Raw genomic sequence first — 17,035 nt, 5'->3', positions numbered from 1 at the left:
TGAAATCAAACGGGACGGCCATGTAATCTGACCAGGACCAGGACAAGGGAAGGGGGAGCCCTATCCCTAACCTGGGGTCGTTGGTAAAGACCCCGTCCAAGGTGTGTCCAGCTGAGTGGGTGGAACTTTCTACACCTTGTATTAGCCCACAAGAGGCCAGGGCATCCAGCAGTGTCAGAAGAGTTTACGCTCTCCAAATGGAAATTAAAATCTCCAAGGATGGTCAGGTTAGGTCTATCAATGTAGGGTTCCAACACCTTCAGCAGATCATGAATGAAGGCAGACCTAGGGCCCGGGGGCCTATTGATCAGGATACCAGAAAAGGAGACCGTAGGGGAGGAATTAAGAGCAAAATACATGGCCTGAAAGGAATCCAGAGGTGAGGTGAGATGCTCAGTCCGACATCTTGTGGAAGTTTTGTGCAGTATTCCCAGCCCCCCCCCCCCCCCCTGCACCCCACTCTGTCCATTCTCAACAGGGAATACCCCTCGGGAATAGCATTCAGGAGCTCAGGCCCTGAATATTCAGAAGCCCAGGTCTCAGTGATAAATGCCCAGGATGGTTTTCTGTCTGAGATGAAGTCCCTGAAGGCAATGTTGTTCTTGACTAGGGACCGAGCATTAATAAGGAACCCGGTTTCTCTAATCAGCGGGGGGGGAATCTTGGTTCCCGTACTCTGGCCGCTTATGACAGGGGCCGAGGAGGGAGTTTTGTGGCTAGTCCCTCTCCTAGTGCATTGGCACTCGGGGGCATCAAGTAGCCCCTCAGGTGGAAGCATGTGGTGACAAGGCTTCCACAGGGGTTTAAGTGTTTGTAATGTCCGTAGAGAGTAAAGGGGGCTAACTGGCTGTGGCTTTGGACATATCTGAACGGATTCTGAAGGACCAGTTGTCCTTATTAAAGGTGCCCTTTCTTAAGTCCTCCGTTAAGATTTTCTCTTTCAAGGTGTAAGTTTTAAAATTATTTAAAATCTTCCTTGGTGTCTTCCTTTCTTTATTTATACCGAAAGGATCGCGGTGAACCCTCTGTATGTCTTCTGCCAAATTGGCTTCTTTGGCCCAGGGAAAGTGCTCTTCCAGGAGTAAGACAGTGAATTTTTTAATGTCTGTCCCTTCCAGGTTCTCTGGGATGTTCAGGACCCTCAAGTTGTTCCTTCTTGCCTGATTTTCTAATGGTTCAAGTTTCTCCTTCATACTTCTGTTTATTTTATTTATTTATTTATTTTAAATTCTTCTAGAGCGCAAGAATCAATCCCGTAAGGGTATCTCCGCGCTGTGCCAGCAGTAGGAAACTCAGTCGGTGAATAAGGAACATTAATTAAATGGACAGAAATGCCTCTTGATAAAGGATAGTTTTTAGTATTTTCCTAAAGGATAGGTGATTAGTAGTTGTTCTGGCTTCGAGGGGCAGTCTGTTCCATAGGGCAGGTCCGACTGAGGAGAAGGCCCGGTCTCCTTGTCTGGACTTCTTTGTGGACGGGGGTTTTAGCAAGGCTTGACTGCTTGAACGAAGGGACCTACTGGGCTGATATGGCACCAAAGATTGAGACAGGTATTTAGGACCTGTGCCATAGATGCATCTATGGACCGTGCAGCAGATCTTAAAATCGACGCGCTGTCTTATTGGGAGCCAGTGCAGCTCCCTGAGCAGGGGTTTGGAGGGGGTCCTAGCTGGTGCCCCCATAACCAGTCTTGCTGCCGTGTTCTGGACCACCTGCAAACGACCTACTGCGTCAGCATTTGCTAACGTCAGCAGGCCGTTGCAGTAGTCCAGCCGACTGGTCACTAATGCCTGCACAAGTGTCTTCCTGTAAGAAGCAGGAAGATACGGAAAGACACGTCTAAGCAGGCCAATAGTGTGGAAGCATAATCCTGCGATGTAATTGGTATGCTCCTTCAAGGTCAGCTTTTGGTCCAGTTTCACCCCAAGATTCTTCACATGATGTTTAGATGACGGTACTGGGCCAAGATCTATTGGCCACCAGTCAGGGGACCAAAGAATGCTTGCTTTGCCAAAAAGCATGACCTCAGTTTTTGTGACATTACATTGGAGGCAGTTCTTCGCCATCCAATGTGACACCGCCCTCATACCCTCAGCAAAGTTCTCTTTGACTTTAGAGTCAAGGGAGCTGAAAGGGTAGAGGAGCTGGGTGTCATCAGCATAGGAGATCGGTGTGAACCCATACTTCCGCACAATCTCAGCAAGGGGGGCCACATATACATTAAACAATGTAGGGCTAAGGCAGGAGCCTTGTGGCACCCCCTTCGTGAGCCCCCTGGAGATGGAACGGAAGGGGCCCAGGCTGACAGATTGTGATCTCCCGGAAAGGAAACTCTCCAACCATGATAGTACTAGGCCTCCGATTCCTACTCCTTGCAACCGGCCGAGAAGGATGTTATGATCCACGGTATCGAAGGCTGCAGACAGGTCCAACAGCACTAGAATCATGGAGCCTCCTCTATCCTGTGACATTTTGATCTGATCCGTCACAGAAAGAAGGGCTGATTCAGTGCTGTGGTTGGGCCTGAACCCAGATTGTGATTGGTCCAGGCCCCCTGTCGCCTCGATAAAATCGGAAAGGATGGTATTTACGTGCTTCTCAGCCAGTTTGCTAATGTAAGGGAGGAGAGAAATCGGGCGGAGGTTGGAGAGTTCAGACCAGGGCAAGGTGGAATTTTTGCGTATAGGGTTCACTACCGCTTTCTTCCAGGCTGATGGGAGCATACCCTCAGCGTATGAAAGATTAAGCAGTTTCTGGATGGAGGGTCCTACTATGTCGATTAGTGGGGAGAAGAATTTAGCAGGTAGCAGGTCATTAGGGGAACCAGTCTTTATTTGATTAATCAGTAAGGTCAGATCCTCAGCAGTTATTCCTGGGATAGCCTGGAGAGTTCTTTCAGAGGTCAACCTAGAGGATGTTTCAGGAGCTTCATTTCCCCGAGAGTCTGAGACAGCGGTGATTTTTTTATATATCCCTTCTATTTTGTCTTCAAAATATTGGGATATATCGTCACACAGAGCCTGAGTACAGGTATTAGGGCTCTCGCATACCTCAGGGTTAGTAAAGGTCTGAATAATTTTAAAGAGTTCTCTTGTTGAATTACCTGCCTCTCCAATTTGGGTTGTGAGGCTTAATTTCCTGGCCTTTTTTATGTTTTTATAATAGGAGGACATTACCTCCAGATAGCAAATCTTATCTTCCTCCTTTCCTGTTCGTCTCCAGATTTTCTCTAATTTTCTGCATCTCTGCTTTTCAGTTTTTAGAGCCTCAGTATACCAGGCTTCCCTTTTAGCCATGGTAGATTTTTTTACGTTTTTCTGAGGGGCAAGAGTGTCAATAGCAGCCGTCAGAGTGGAATTAAACTTGGAGAGAGCGGTGTCGATGTTATCGGAGTTGGAAGATATTGGCTGTTCCCATACTTGCACGAGCTTAGCAGAGGTTACTTTATGCCAAGGTCTGCGTTTAGTGTACTGAGTGGGCAAGTGGTTCAAGGGAAGGGTAGTATGTGTAAAAGAGAAGTTTATCAATTTATGATCAGACCAAAAGACGTACTTAGGAGGGTAACAATGAACATTTGGATGGGAGGTGAAAATCGAGTCCAAGATATGTCCACCTGAGTGCGTGGGTTCATTATTTCTTGGGTGTAGACCTAAGAGTGCAAGGTCTGAGAGAAAAACTTTGGTGTCCGGATGATCACTAATATCCAAATGAAAATTAAAATCTCCTAGTAAGATAAAATCTCCGTTGGCTTTCATATATGGAGCTAGCAATTCAGTGAGGGCCAGAGAGAACCCAGCATTGGGTCCAGGTGGGCGATAGACTAGAGCTCCTCTCCAGTGTACCTTGGGGCTAATTGTGAGATGAAAAATTAGTACTTCCATAGTAGGTAGCATCACTTGATCTAGAACTCTAATATTCAGGGTGTCCCTGTATATGATGGCAATTCCGCCCCCCACTTTCACCGGGCGGTCCAGTCGGATAAATCTATACCCTGTGGGTATCCCCAAAGTGATAGTGGGGGTGGTGTGAGGTTTCTGTCACTATCACTTAGGGAACGAATTTCCTTTTGATTAGTTTCCACTTTCTTGTTGAGGGCTTCTACCATTGATTCGACCGCTGTCACTCTTTCTCCTAGCACGTTCAGTTTGGTGTCAAGATTTTCGCATTCTTCCTGGATTTTGCTCAGGTTGGCTTTTGATACTGCAAATTTTTCCCTCATTTCTCCCAGCATTTTGTCCAAGAATTTCTCCATAAGCTTCTCGGTTTGACTTATTGCGGGATGGTCTTCCCCTAAGTCTCCCGCTGATTGTTCTGCCGATTTTGCCAAGACAGAGTCTCCTGGTGCCTCGGCCTCTGGGGATATGTGAGAAAATATCTCTTTCTCTTTGCTCATGTCCAGGATTTTGTCATCTGGAATTATGGCGTTTGGTTCCGCTCCAACAGGAGTTTTATTTTTTAGGTTGAAATCTACGTTGACAGATTCAAGTTTGTTCTTATCTTCCAAAACAGGGTGATTGCCTGTCGTTTGACCCAGCTGCTGAACTTTAAAGAAGGATCTTAGGGAGGGGGTCACTCTGATCTTTCGTTCTAACTGATCTTTCCCTGGGTCTTTCCCCTTCCCTATTTTACTTTTCGTTTTTTGCGCTTGGAGATCTGGATTAGGGTCCCCTCTTGGTTTCTGTTTTGTGCTTCTGGGTGACACGCTTTGCTTTGTATTGGGGAGGTAGCTCTGTTTGGAGAACTGCCTGTTCCTGAGGCAGTAGCTAGATCTTTTCCTGTTCCCACCTTCAAGTTTTGCTAGCGGGTCAACAAGGGATGCCCCTACAAGGGGGGGGTTGAGACTCCCCTACTCTCCTAGTTTCCAAACTTGCAGGTGAGGTTGGGTGTTCTACCTCTATTCCTCCCTCTACTCTCTTTGCTCCCTTTGCTCCTGTCCTCTTATTACCATTCCCTTGCCTGCTACCTCTACAGCCAGCAAGTAAGTCTAGCGCGGCAACACCCTCCCCTCCTTCCCCCATGTACCTTGCTCATGGACGTGTGTGCAGCCCTCTGTTCAGGCCTGGGTAGATTCTCTGGTAGGGGGTGTATACAGGACGTCTCCTCTGTCAGCTTTTCACTCCTCTCCTCCGTTGATGTGCATTCTCCGGATTCGCCTGCTGAGTCTTCAGCTTTTGCTCGTCCTAGTCGTCCCACCAGGTTCGCGCTGACACTTCTGCCCTGTCTGACCCGGAACTCCAAGGGTTTAGTTGAGGTTGGGAACGCTGGGACCGCAGTGCTTGCGGCGGTGTCTGCTGGGCTCCCGCTGCCACTTCTGCCCCGGAACAGGAAGGGGATCCTTCCGATTGCCTTCCTGCAGTCTCTGCTTGCACCCGATGCGGACACCCAGAGCCCAGAGTATGATGCCGAGATGCCGTGAAATGCGACCGTCCCTGCGGTTCTTCCCTTGCTGGTACTGTTTCTGTCTATTATGGCTGTATCTTGCGGTGGGTAGGCTCGCATCCCAGAATCGCCGGATCATCCGGGTTACCAAGTCTCCAAAGCTGCCGAAGAGTGTTCGTTCCGTGGGTGAGTCCCAATGTTTAGATCTCTTTCCTTGTTCCTTTTTCGTCAACTGCAGGGATTATTGCTCCGTTATTTAGGCATAAGGTAAATTTTGTAGTGTTTCTTTTGCGGTGAGCATGGAGCTCCCGACCTGACCTCTTAGCCGGCCGCCATCTTCCTCTCACACTAATCCCTTCTTGTTTATTTGAGAAAGTTTCTAGTGACCTCTGAGCTAGCTGGCACTCACAATTAAGTCTAATATGTTCGATAGAGACCTAGTCGACCTAAATCCTACGTCTAATCTATAGGATATATTATTCCAATGCGCAGAGCCTATTGGGAATATAGGAACTACACAACAAGAGAGCTACTTGTGGACGTAAAGACCAGTCTGAAAACCATAGATGCCAACCTTGAGTTATTCACCAGCTGTCTAGATCACGTCAAACAACATGTTGATGAACATGAAAACAGACTGGACCATCTGGTAAACCGCGTTTCTGATGAAGATGGCCTTCAGGCTGACTCAAAGAAAAATTTTGTATGCATGGATAAGGTTCTTGATCTCATAAAAGCCAATAATGAAGATTTGGAGACAAGGTCAAGGCGCAACAACGATCAGATTATTGGGATCCTAAAATCAATTGCAATCTCTAAAATGGAAGACTTTGTCAAGACCTTGCTGCATGATCTTTTTTGTGAGGGCGTGTCAGTGGATTTTCATTGGGGAGTGTCCCCACTGCTCACTTGGCCCTCGGCCGTGACAGCTCACCCCATAGTTGCCCATCTTTTGAACTATCGGGATCGTGCTGCGATCCTACGGCTGACGCTTGAGCGCAGCTGGATCCAATACCAGAGCAATAACATTTTATTTTATCCAGCCTTTACTTTGTCAGTGCAGGTGGCCCACTGGAACTTCTTGCCCGCCATGAAGCTTCTTCATAAAGCCATGATGCCCTTTGCATTGATGTACCAGGCCAGGCTGCAGGTCTCTTTCGAGGGCAAACCACACTTCATCAAATGCACAAAATTCACCTCAAAGTTTTCCCAACATGCCGTCAAGGGACACCAGTCCACTGGGGGTTCATCAAATGCCTCTGAGGAGACCCCGCTCAGTGACTGAATGTCAGCTCAGAGAGCTGTCCTCGACCTCTGGCAGTCTCTGCAGGTTGAAGGTGGGGGGGGGATCCAGACGTTGCCTTCATTTGACTTTACCGTGGGGTGAAGTACATTTGCTTAATCTGATGTTTGTTTTGCATACTCTGTGCCGGTTGCAACAACACTCCCTTTGCATGTGGCGCCCTTGAGATCCTTTGTTCAGTCACACGGCTGTATCTGGCAGGGTTGTATGCCTGGTTTATTCCTGCCTCCATGTTGCCATCATGTTTACAGGGGTTTGTCGGGAGGAGGGGCTGCTGTCTTTTGTTCTGTTTGTTTCTTCTTTCTAGGTTCCTGCCACAGTCCCCCAGTCCTATTGTCCCCGCCTGCTCCACTAGATATCACCAAGCACAGGCCATTCATGTGGTTATCCCTCCCCTGTAGGTAACATGGCTACCACAACTTGCATTACCTGGAATATCCATGGCCTCAACAATCACGGGAAAGCATGCTTTGTCCACGTCTACCTCAACAGACACAATACTGACATCTTATTAAACTTACCGGTGCTGCTGCTGGGGACATATTTTTCTTTTGCTGATTTGACTCGCTGGAAAGCTTGTCCTGGTCCTTGCCCTGAAGCTGCGGTCCTGCTGACGAAAGCGAGGGGAACGAGAACTGCCATTGTTGCCCGCCCCCCAGAAAACCACAACTCCCAGCATTCCGTGCAGCGCACACGCCCTGCACCGCACCGTGAGCGCCAGGAGGTGCTCAAAAGGGGGCTAGGGCTCCCACGGGGCGGGATCCCAATCTTAAACTTACCGGTGCTGCTGCTGGGGACATATTTTTATTTTTCTGATTGACTCTCTGGGAAGTTTGCCCTGGTCCTTGCCGCTGAGCTGCGGTCCTGCTAACGGAAGCGAGGGGAACGAGAACTGCCATTGTTACCCACCGCCCAGAAAACCACAACTCCCAGCATTCTGTGCGCTGCACACGCCGCGCACCGCACCGTGAGCGCCAAGAGGCGCTCAAAAGGGGGCTAGGGCTTCCACAGCGAGGGACGCACGCGGACGTGCCCGGGCCGTATTTGTTTGAGACTGGACTGGGCCAATTCTTTAAGAACTTTTACTTTTTGGTAAGCATTTGTTGAGCAGAGTTTGAAGGGAGGCTAAGCGAGACAAAAGCTAGAATGGGCTAAATTGTTATAGATATTGTCATAGTTGTTACTTTGTTTCTCCTACTTAGGGCAATATATCAGCATAGTAAGTATAAAATTAATTATGAGCAGGCAGAAAGGGGCTGCTGGCACCCTTGACGCCTTTATCATAAGAGCTGAGTCCCTTTTAACACATGAAATCGAACTAGCAGAAAGGAGGTTATCACTAGACCCAGCTAGGCTGCCAACATATTGTCAATATAGTCCACTAACATCAACTAGCCACACTTAACTAAGTACAAATGGTCGAACAATACCAACCCCTGATAACCAAAATAGCCTGTTTTAACAACTACATCGAGTGTCACGAAGTCCCCCAACCTAGACGAAACCTGAATGTCAGGGAAAACGCTAAAGTCACGAGTTCCAAAACAGGAGGGATCCCCAAAGGGAAAAATAAAGTCAATACAGAGAGCAAAGAAAATGGCTCAAAGAAGGGTGTAATAAAAAAGGACCTAGGGGTGGCAGCTAGCCCATCCAAGGAAAGTATAGATGTGCAGGAGGAAGAGGTAATTTTAAGTGCAACTATTGGCACACAAACTGAGAGTGATTGTTGCTCGCGTCCAATAATATCTAGTGAGGGGATTGGGACAATAGAGCTAGACATACTGATATTCTCAAGTCCAAATTAAACAACATGTAGGCCCAGATTAATGAATGTATGGATACCAAACTCAGGGCTTTAGATGGAAAAATACATCAGTTAAATCTTGCTGCAAACCATCTTGGTACCTTAATTGAGAATGGCAAAAGAACACTTGAGGATGGGGCAAAAATGTTAACCGGAATGAGAGATGTATCTATAGGCGATGGCAAATATAGCCGTGACGAGCAAATCCCAGAGCAAGCAAGAAATCATACGCCCAGTCTGGGTCGGAATACGAGGTATAGAGCAGACCCAATGGATGTACGGGATGAAGGAAGAAAAGTGGGTTCACAAACTGAGGTGTGTGTTGGCAGTTTGGCTGGGTCAGTATACTGCCGAAGAGGAACTGATTTAATTTCCAATACTGATATTTTAGATTTACCCCCCGCAGCGTGTCCATACGTTTTGATCTTAGCCAGTGTCCCTACACTGAAAAGAGAACAAAAAGAATCCTGGTACAATCTTAGAAAAAAAACTGTTGACTGGCTATCCAAGTACAAAAAACTCAATCCCCAGAGAATTAATGACATTCTAATGGTTCGAAGGGTAGGGTGGATGGGTGAATCTCCGAAGGATATCCAAGGAGACTGTATTGTTATTAATTTTAGGCACCCACATATGGTTCGTAATTTATTAAAAGTAGATGAGGAGACTCTGAAACAGAATACTTATGGACCCAGATTGGAATGAATATATTGACCAGAGTGATATCTGTCTCTTGCAGGAGACTTGGGCCCTAGAATCCCCACATAGAGTAGGTTATCAGACATTCAATGTGGATGCCATTCCATCGGCAAGAGGGAGGCCCTCAGAGGGCCTTGTAATATGGGTAAAAGTAACCCTTGATATCGAAATCACCCAACAGTGTATAAACTCCCATGACATCCTTGGTGTAAAGATTATAACTAAGGATAGAAGGGTTCTATACCTATTTAATGTCTATAATAGGCCTGGACCAACCTCAAAAGAGTCATTGATAATAGAACAAATGGACTCTATTTTAAATTGTTTGGATGCAAAAACAGGGATAAAAATAGGTGGTGATTTAAATTGTAATTATGAACCTATGGCAGGGCTATGCAATATATTTGAAGAAGAAGATAGTGCTAATAATATTCCTACATTGGATAATACTAACCCAGTACCGTGTACTGTGGCAGCGGTCCAAATTACGAGATTGGTAGCTGGATATGGCTTGAAAGCATGTAATGGCCGTTTACCTTCAGATACTCCAAAAGCCCATACATTTTGCAGGGGTAACTCTAGAAGTAAAATAGATTATATATTGGTATCATTTGACGTTTGGCCCTACGCAATCAATCTACAAATTGTACTAAGAATAGAGAGTGACCATCGACCCCTCCAAATGTCGTTTTGTGAGGAGCTTTTCCCCTCTGATCTGCGGAGCAATGAAAGTTTAGATGTGAGCCCTGATGACATTATAGTTAGTAATAATCATTGTTTGTTAAAATGGCACATATATTAGAGGATAGTGAGGTATTGGCAAGAATGTCTAAAACGTTTGCCGAAACCTTTGGAACTTTTATTTCACAATCACTTTTACCATCAGGGAAAGATATACGTTCAGAATTACATAATCAATTTTTGACATTATTGGTTCCGTTAGTGACCAGAATATCGAAAAAGAAAGGGGGTGAAGAAAAAGAGTCCAATAGTAAATCTAATCCCTGGTATAATAAGGATTGTCGTAATGCCAAATCGGATTTAATAATGGCACTAAAAAATGGTACTATGTGTACAATAAAAGATACTAGGCTCAAATATAAGAAAACTATGGAAAAGGCAAAAAAACATGGGATGATGACAAGTGGTCCGATTTGCTTACAGCAGCTAAAAATAAGGACCAATTGTGTTTTTGGAGGTTAGTGGCCAAAGGGAATAAAACAGGGAAAGAAGCTAAGGATATTTATCTTGATGCAGCCACCTGGGTTGACCATTTTAAAAGATTGTATTCAGCTCCAGAAAGTGGTAATGTTGGGCTACCACTTAGTCCAAATGAAGACAAGCTAATATTTTATTTAGAAGAAACTATAGTGATTATTAATTTAGTTAAACCAGGGAAAGCCCCTGGACCTGACAAAATTCTGGGAGATATATTTTAGCATGAAATCAGTGTCTGGGGCCCCTACATTAACTATTTATGTAATGCCATAGCAGGGGGTGCAGAAATTCCGGAAATGTGGAAAGGGGCGGACATTTTTACCATTTTCAAAAGGGGTAATCATAATGACTCGGTAAATTATCGCCCTATCAGTTTGATTAACATTTTTCAAAAAAAAATTGCAAGGCACACTTTAAACCGTATAAATACATAGATCAAGGAAAACACTATCCTTTCTAAATTTCAGGCTTGTTTTAGATTAAAAATTAGCACAGTAGATCAGGTCTTCAGATTTTCTTGTCTATGCTGGAAGTATGTAACCCTAAGAAAGGGCCATCTTTATGTAGCCTTTGTAGATCTAAAGGCTGCATATGGCCTTATTCATCGTGATTTGTTATGGAAGTCTATAGTAAGTAAAGACAACACCTTGTAACTTGTAATCCTTTATTCAGAGATGACACAGAAACACGACATCCATAACCCTGCCAGTCATGTACTGACGGGAGCGTACCTAAGAACGTTGACATGCAGGGAAAAGGTCAGCCCAACTGGGGCAGGACTGGGGGGAGGATCGGAATGTACCAACTTATTATTTATTGCTAAATACAACACATCTCCTACCCCATAATGGAACCTCCACAGAGTAGCAGCGAGATGAAAGTTTGTTCACAGACAACACTTTAACATCACCAATGACACAGAAATAGGTAACCAACTTTTGCTTGATGCCTGCTCCCCGGTTCCTATGTTGGAGCCTGGCCTTTTTGTTCCAGATTCGCCCGTAGATGGCTTCTGCTCATGAGCTGATCTGGGGATAACCCAATGGCCTCCTCAAATGCTAATATTCGCGTTGACCATATAGTTACTAACCAAAAGAAGTCTCTACACTCATCTGATATACTTACTGACATATTCTATTCACCACGTACTACATAGCATATGGTATAATAGAAATGTGATTCCTTGATTTATTATCCTCCCTCTTTTATGGTAGGACAATAAGGATCTCATTCTCCAACACCCATGTGGAGATGCTACTTAGTTTCTTGACCTTCCTGACCACCCACTGTTGCTAAGTTGATAGTCTCCTTTTCTACGCACCTTTCCCCCACTCCGCAAGAATGGGAACCCCTCTCCAGGGGCTCGTTGCCCATTGCTTCCTCTTCTTTGGCTTCATGTGGTACCGTCTCACAATCTCTATCCCAGTTCCTACCCGGGATGCTTAGTTTGTTTTTTCTCCCCTTAATCTCTTCTTCCTGCTCTCCTAGTCGATAGCGAACTTAGCATCTACAACCTTTTCCTCATCTTCCTCCACTGCCACTTGACTAGGGGTGGTCCTGTCCCTCCTGGTGCTAATATCCATAGCCTTGACCATAACCCCCTCACTGTCCCACCGGCCTAGAGGAAGGGCACTCGTAGTTTTCTGCTTTCCTTTCTCATTAGTTTGCATACTTTTGTTGGTGCCCTCTTCAGCTCTTTTTACTAAGGGTACAACTCCAATTGAGTTCCTTGCAGGTTCTATCTCTTCCTGCCTTACATACTCTCTTTGAATTCCTTCAGGGTTTCCCATCTCCCCAATAGAATTTTCATTACACATCTTTTCTCCTCCTTCTGTTACCTCAACATTACTCTCCCTTTTTCCTGATATCCTGACCGGTTCTCCATTAGTAGCGTCTAGGATGATCCTCAAGTCTTTTAGTTGGGTCCAACCCAGTAAGTTTAGACCATCTATCACCACCAGGACTTTACCTAACATGCTTTTTCCTTTGAAGGATATTTTCCCTATGAACATTCCTTCTAGTGGTACTCTCTCACCGTTATAGCCAATTGGGCAAACATCAGGTTCCTTCAACATTATGCCCCTTTTTTCAGATTTTTCCTTGTACGTCTTTAAATTGATGACAGTAAATTGGGAACATGAATCTGTAAATACTTCTATCATATCCCCATTTAGATCAATTACACATTTTGGTAAATCATTCCTCTTGACAGCGTCTACATCCATGTTACAAATGCATAACACATACCCTTCTTCACACTCATCACTATTGCTCACCAGATTCACATTTTTAACCTTTGGATCATCTTTGCATGCTCTTTCAAAATGCCCTTTCCTGTTGCAGTTCCTGCATATTGCTGATCTTGCATACATCTGGCGCTATTCGCTAAATGTCTGGAACTGCCGCATCTAAAAAATTTAAGTCTATCTTCTTCCTGATACTTCTCTTCTCTTCGTTCTCTATAGGAGTCTTTGCTATTTATGTTCTTTACTGCATTCACTTCTCGGGTAACCTCCCAATTACCCCCAATCTCATTTACTTTGCTTCCCTCTACTATGTTCATTTCCTTCACACATTATGCAGTGTGTTCTACACTCTTGGCTAAATCTATGGCATTTCTCAAATCGGGATTACCTACCAACAACTTCTCCTGAATTTTCTTGTTGTTGGTGCACCTCACCAGCCGATCTCTTATAAGAGATTCTGTCAGATCATTAAATTCGCAAGTGTTCGCTAATCCTCTCAGACACGCTATATAGTTTCCTACTTTCTCATTTTTCCCTTGTACTCTTCCATAGAACTTGTGTCTTTCCAACACTACATTTATCTTGTCTGCTTACTGCAATTCTAGCTTCTTTAAACTTTTTTCATAGATATCCATGTCCTCACCTTCACCTACCCCTCCTTCCAACTCTGGTAGGCTGTCAAAGACTTTCCTTCCCTCCGTTCCTAGATTAATTAGAAGTATGTAATGCCTTCTGATAGCTGAAAACCCACTTGCTCCTATTGCGACCACATACGACTCAAAACCTTTTCTCCAATCTTTCCATGGCAGCGCTGGCTCACCTTCCTCTGTTAGGAAAGGTGGCGGTTGATTCATGCTTGCTGCCGCCATTTCCAGGATGACTACAGGAAATTAAAATTCTAACTCCCTGCTGTGCAACACCTATAGTGTACAGCCTCCTTGTTGCGTATGGTTAGATTCTTTCACCGTATTCTACCTCAAAGTTAGTCACTCCCTTGACAATTTCACTTTTCCTTTCCAGCACTTCACATCCACACCGGTTGCTGCACATTTAAATTTCAATTTACGTCTCACCAATACATCAGAATCAATCTACTCATGTACTAAATTGTTTCCAGACACAACATACACTATGGGCCCCTTGCTGGTGTGACCCTTCACTCTAATCAGTTCCCCAACCCCTTCACTGTTTTTCCTTGTGAATCTGCACTCAGACTCTGCTGCCTTTACCCGGGGGTTTCTTGCTAAAGCCAAAATTAACCCTCAACTTCGCTTGAATTAGTGCTACCCCCCCTTCAGAATGACCGGGCAGATAAAATCAGTTCAGCAAATAAATTCCTCCTCTAATTTTGCTTTGCTCCTTAAGTCAGTTCTGTGAGGAATCTGCCGATGGTGTTCACAGTTTTTTTTTCTTTGATGAAACTGTCACAACGAATTTCTTTACTCTCCCCTGCGTCTGTCGCTCGTCTGTCTCTCACCTCACGCAGTTGTTCTGGGTCCACCACTCTTAAGAACTCTCTCCCACCTCAGAAGACTCTTCCCGCGTACGGAAACCTCACTTATTTCACTCCAGGATGCTTCCCTCCGACGTCTAAACCGGCACCGCTCCCTCCTTACACACAGAGGTTCAGTCACTCTTGGATTCCTTCCACACTTACTTCCCGCAGGCCTCCGATGTCGCACGGGATTCCACCTCACGTCTTTCAAACTGTTGCTTTACTCTGATTCACGACAGCACAGTTCCTGACAGGATTCTTCCTATGCTGCCACAGAATGCCTCACAGCGTTGTCTCCAACTGGCCAATGCTTCCTTCTCCCCCACGGAGGCTCTTTCTCTCACAGGATTTCACTCACTGCCTCTGGCCTCCGCCGTCGCTCGAAGTGCCGCCTCACCGTCAGCCTTGTTCCTAATCACGCCGGCACTATTCCTCACCAGGTTCCCTTCAGCTTGCTATATTCTCCATGCGTCGCCTGCTCAGACACCCCGGTGGTTCCACTCAGCTGGGTTGCCCACGCTTAACCACCAGACCCTGCTATAGCTCCTTTCCGTGATGATCGGTCCGCCCCACAGTTACCTCGATGACACCATAAACTGTGAGTACCTTTTATTTTTCTTTCATTCCTTTCATTCACAGTCAGGTTCTCTGATGCCGTCAAACTGTGGGATTTCCTCTCCTCTTGTCACGGCTCGATCGCAGGAGAATATTCACCCACAGCTGTTCTCTAAATACAGCCTGCCGATTCCCATTCACTTCTCACTTTCTCTCATTATCTGCTCATCACACCCGTGGCTCAATTACTTTTCCGTCACTTCATGCGCTGTCACATTGGAGTACTTATCTCCTTTTTAGGTTTCGCCTAGCGGAAGCTGCGCTCTGCGCAGCTTTTCCGCGCAGGCGAAATCCTGTTGAGAACCGTAGGGTGCTTTGGTTCGGCCCTCGTCCATGATTGGCTGGCTCCGTAAACGGAGCCTTGCCATTGGACGAGGGGCCTGTCCGTCAATGCCGGACCAGACACGGGGGCGTTCCCGACATTCTTTGGCTTTTGCCGACGTCACGCGATGCCGGGAACGCCCCCGTGTCTGGTCCGGCATTGCCGGCACCCTCCCGCTTGTTTCTTGGTGTCCGCCGCGTCTCTCCTCCCCCTTTCCCGCCCCCTCCCGCTTCTTTCCTCATGGCCGCCTTCCTCCTTCCCCGCCCCCGGAGCCCGGACACAGACTGAGCGCGGCGGCTGCACTCCACCCGGACCCGGCTCCTGGCCGGCGGCTGCACTCCACCCGGACCCGTCCAGCAGGTAAGAACGGCACCCCGGGAGACTGCTAAGCTTATTACTCGAGCTAGAAAGTTGAAATGCTGCTTACGCTACTGTCAAAGGGTGTACAGAGGAAAAAAGTTGTTTTCATTCAGTTATCCCATTGGCCTATACAAAGTCAGCTTTCGCAAAAGTACGAAGGATGGGAGGGAGTTCGACATTCAATTCAATCAACGGGAAGGGATTATTAATACAATTCGTGACATGACTGGGGTCTAAGATTTTGATTGAGTGGAAAAATACGTAGTACAATTTTTGTTTAGGTCTCACTGTGGCTAAAAACAAAACCCATGGGGTATACGGCGTCGCAAGAAACCGGATAGAAACAGGTCATGAGATGCCAAAGGCAGTTAAACGGGCTGAAACAAGGCGCTCACGTTCCCCGATATTTATTCTGAGAAAAATACATGTTGCTTGTGAAGGGCTATTACAGGACCGAGCACCTCCCACCCTCCCGCTTGTTTCTTGGTGTCCGCCGCGTCTCTCCTCCCCCTTTCCCGCCCCCTCCCGCTTCTTTCCTCATGGCCGCCTTCCTCCTTCCCCGCCCCCGGAGCCCGGACACAGACTGAGCGCGGCGGCTGCACTCCACCCGGACCCGGCTCCTGGCCGGCGGCTGCACTCCACCCGGACCCGTCCAGCAGGTAAGAACGGCACCCCGGGAGACTGCTAAGCTTATTACTCGAGCTAGAAAGTTGAAATGCTGCTTACGCTACTGTCAAAGGGTGTACAGAGGAAAAAAGTTGTTTTCATTCAGTTATCCCATTGGCCTATACAAAGTCAGCTTTCGCAAAAGTACGAAGGATGGGAGGGAGTTCGACATTCAATTCAATCAACGGGAAGGGATTATTAATACAATTCGTGACATGACTGGGGTCTAAGATTTTGATTGAGTGGAAAAATACGTAGTACAATTTTTGTTTAGGTCTCACTGTGGCTAAAAACAAAACCCATGGGGTATACGGCGTCGCAAGAAACCGGATAGAAACAGGTCATGAGATGCCAAAGGCAGTTAAACGGGCTGAAACAAGGCGCTCACGTTCCCCGATATTTATTCTGAGAAAAATACATGTTGCTTGTGAAGGGCTATTACAGGACCGAGCACCTCCCATCGTGACTCAATGACCCGTCAACAAAGTGCTGAGTCACTCCTCTCAGCTGATCCGTGAACTAAGTGCTGAGTCACCCCTCTCAGGTGACCGTCAATAAAGTCCCGAGCCTTTCAGCATGACTCGTGAAAAGTTTCATAATAGACCTAGGGACACTGTGTTAGGCAGAAAATGGCAGAGGCAAGCCAGGAAAAACTGGCACCGGAGCGGAAAAGACAGCCTGCCCGATTACAAAACACATACAAAATGTGACTGGTGAGCGAGGTTCACATTTCGGGCCAATAGGTGGGAGTGTGAAGCTATGGTACAATCGACTCTAAGCACAGGTATCCGCAGGTGAAGCCAAATCTCGTCCAGCCATGAGGCCATTGCTGATCTGTGAAATTTTAGGTCGGCCTCACAAAATATTGCAAGGAGACGAATTATTTTGGGTCATGCCACGGATGGAAGCATAGGGAAGAACGGTAAC

General features: G+C 46.3%; 1 protein-coding gene and 1 long non-coding RNA gene across 2 annotated transcripts in view; one reads left to right on the top strand and one right to left on the bottom strand.

The window, feature by feature from the left end:
• LOC147707999 (monocarboxylate transporter 10-like) overlaps positions 1 to 17,035 on the bottom strand; it is a 770,926-nt gene that overhangs the window by 210,952 nt on the left and 542,939 nt on the right. The gene's annotated exons all lie outside the window — the stretch shown is intronic.
• The window catches only part of LOC147708001 (uncharacterized), a 43,327-nt gene continuing 40,395 nt past the window's right edge, over positions 14,104 to 17,035 (top strand). Inside the window, exon 1 of the long non-coding RNA XR_015296482.1 lies at positions 14,104 to 14,743. This is a non-coding gene — a long non-coding RNA (uncharacterized LOC147708001). The remainder of the gene's footprint in view (positions 14,744 to 17,035) is intronic.

This window comes from Lissotriton vulgaris, chromosome 6 (genome assembly GCF_964263255.1).
Source record: "Lissotriton vulgaris chromosome 6, aLisVul1.2, whole genome shotgun sequence".
Lineage (NCBI taxonomy): Eukaryota > Metazoa > Chordata > Amphibia > Caudata > Salamandridae > Lissotriton > Lissotriton vulgaris.
Note: the sequence above shows the minus strand (reverse complement) of the source record. Positions and strands in the feature narration are given on the sequence as shown.